Here is a 2528-nt window from a genome sequence, read left to right on the forward strand (position 1 = left end):
TTTTTTTTTGAGACAGAATCTCACTTTGTCACCCTGGGTAGAGTGCTGTGGAGAGCAATCTCAAACTGTTGGGCTTGAACAACTCTCTGCCTCACCTTCCCTGTGAATAGCTGGGCCTACAGGCATTAGCATGAGAAATAAAACTGAGATGACAAACTTTTTCATGAAAGGGGAAAGTAGATGATGTAAAGGAAACACACGTACACACATGCATACACATACAGACACATACGTGCATATGCTTACACATATACACATGCATACACATACACACACATGCGCGCACTCAGGAGGTGAAAACATCTGGGTGTTCAGCTCTGAGCTGTACAAAAACTGTCACTCCTGGTACATTTAGTACGCCTGACTTTTTTTTTTTTTTTGCAGTTATTATTGATGGGAGAAACACAAAGATGGTGCTGCTAAGCATGAGTGTTTGCATAGTGACAGCTAGTTTCCAAGTATGTGGAAATACATCTGTCCATTTGCTGACCACTCACGCTTGATCAGATGTACTAATAGCGGGAAAGCTCTCCGAGAGTTTCTCTCCCAGGCAGCTGATTTTTCACAGTGAGTCCCCATAGCCACAAGTCTCCCCAGAAAGGAGTTCATGGTAAAAAATCCAGGTAACCTCTAGAGTCTAATAGAGGAGGTGACTGGGCACACAATGGCAGTCACAGCCTAAGTAAGGAGACTATTATTCACAGTAATATGACTTTAAATAATAAGATTTAAATAATGAAATGATTTACAGAGTATGGGCAGCCACAATGCTGTGAATTTTTTTTTTTTTTTTTTTACATTTTTTGGCCAGGGGTGGGTTTGAACCTGCCACCTCCAGCATATGGGGCCAGCGCCCTACCCTTTTGAGCCACAGGTGCCTCCCAACACTGTGAATTTTATATTCATTGTTGCAATTCATATCCATAAGAAGCCTTGCAGGGGGATTTTAATTGTACCTAAACTGATACAGACAGTACAGAAATGAATGGTTATGACTGTGTTCCAATAAAACTTTATTTACAACATAGGCAAAGGGCCTTAGGTTGCAACTCCTGTAAGCCTACAAACTGAGGCTCTGGGTTACCCAGCAGCTGCCCCAAAGGACTGGGGGACTAACCTGGAACTTCAGGGCAGTTACACCCCATGGGGCAGGCAAACTGAACCCAGTGGGAGAGCAGAAATGGAAAGCCACTGGTCAACAAATTGCTTAACCTTCCTTGTGAGTCTGAGGAATGGTGCCATAGGGCCCTGAGCAATGAGCCTGGCTTCTTGGGGATCTTGTGGCCAGTTCAGAAACACACTCTACTCAATGTGCTTTCTTCCTCCACCGACTCACTTCCCTTTTGTCTTCAGTCCTATAGTCCTGGAATCTAACCCCAATAAAGCTTTGTCACAATGGCCGTAGGGTCTGTGTGAAAGGGCCCAGGCTCAGACAGCTGTCCTCCTGACAAAGGAGTTCAGCTGCTTGAGCCACAGATCTCCCTCGGAACCATCTGAGGACCAGCAGCATCTTTGCCTTTCAATTCAGTTCAATTTGACAGAAACTTACTGGGTGCTACGTATATGCAAGTTGCTTGAGCAATAATCAAGAGACAATCTGTGTGTAGTAAAGAAAGGGAATGTTACTAGACTTCAATAAAGAACACAGAAAGAGCAAAGGGGCGCTGCCAGTCCCAAATAAACTATAGCTATCAGAAAAGTGAAGGAGGTGGGAAAAGATAGGGAATGAGCACGGTTTAAAATTAAATTGTGCTTTTAGAAAACAGGGAGACATTTGAAATGACATCAGGCCAGAGAGCAGTACTGGTCCAGTTTGAGCACTGACTTGCAGACCTTTTAAAAGGGTGGATCCTGGGTGGCGCCTGTGGCTCAGGAGTTGGAAGTTGCTGTGAGCTGCGTGAGCGGCACTCTACTGAGAGCGATAAAGGGAGACTCTGTCTCGGGGTGGGGCGGGGCGGGGCGGGGAAGAAAGTGAAAAAAGGGTGGATCCTGTCTAGGGTGAGGCCTAAGACTCTGCATTTTAACCACTTCCCAGGAGAATGATGACTGTGGTCTGTGGCTCCTACTTGGACTAGCAGATCTCAAGGGCTTGTGTGTCACCCTGAAAGACAAACACCACCTCCAGATCAGATCTGAACTTGGGGAGAGCTTGGTTTAAAACAGATACACAGGCCAGTGAGGTGGCTCACGCCTGTAATCCTAGAACTCTGGAATGCCGAACAGAGAGGATCTCTTGAGCTCAGGAGTTTTAGACCAGCATGAACAAGAGTGAGAGCTCACTTCTACTAAAAATACAAAACAGTTAGCTGGGCTTTGTGACAGGTGCCTGTAGTCCCAGCTACTTGGGAAGCTGAGACAAGAGGATCACTTGAACCCAGAGGTTTGAGGTTGCTGTGAGCTACCATGACACAGCACTCTACCCAGGGTGAGAGAGTGAGACTGTCTCAAAACAAACAAATAGGTGCAGAAAAATTGATTACCACCAACTAAGCCAAGGAAATTCCCTATGCAAAGGGTGAGTCAGGGAC

The sequence above is a fragment of the Otolemur garnettii genome, unplaced genomic scaffold (genome assembly GCF_000181295.1).
Source record: "Otolemur garnettii isolate 467f Iridium unplaced genomic scaffold, OtoGar3 scaffold00065, whole genome shotgun sequence".
Taxonomy (NCBI): Eukaryota; Metazoa; Chordata; class Mammalia; order Primates; family Galagidae; genus Otolemur; species Otolemur garnettii.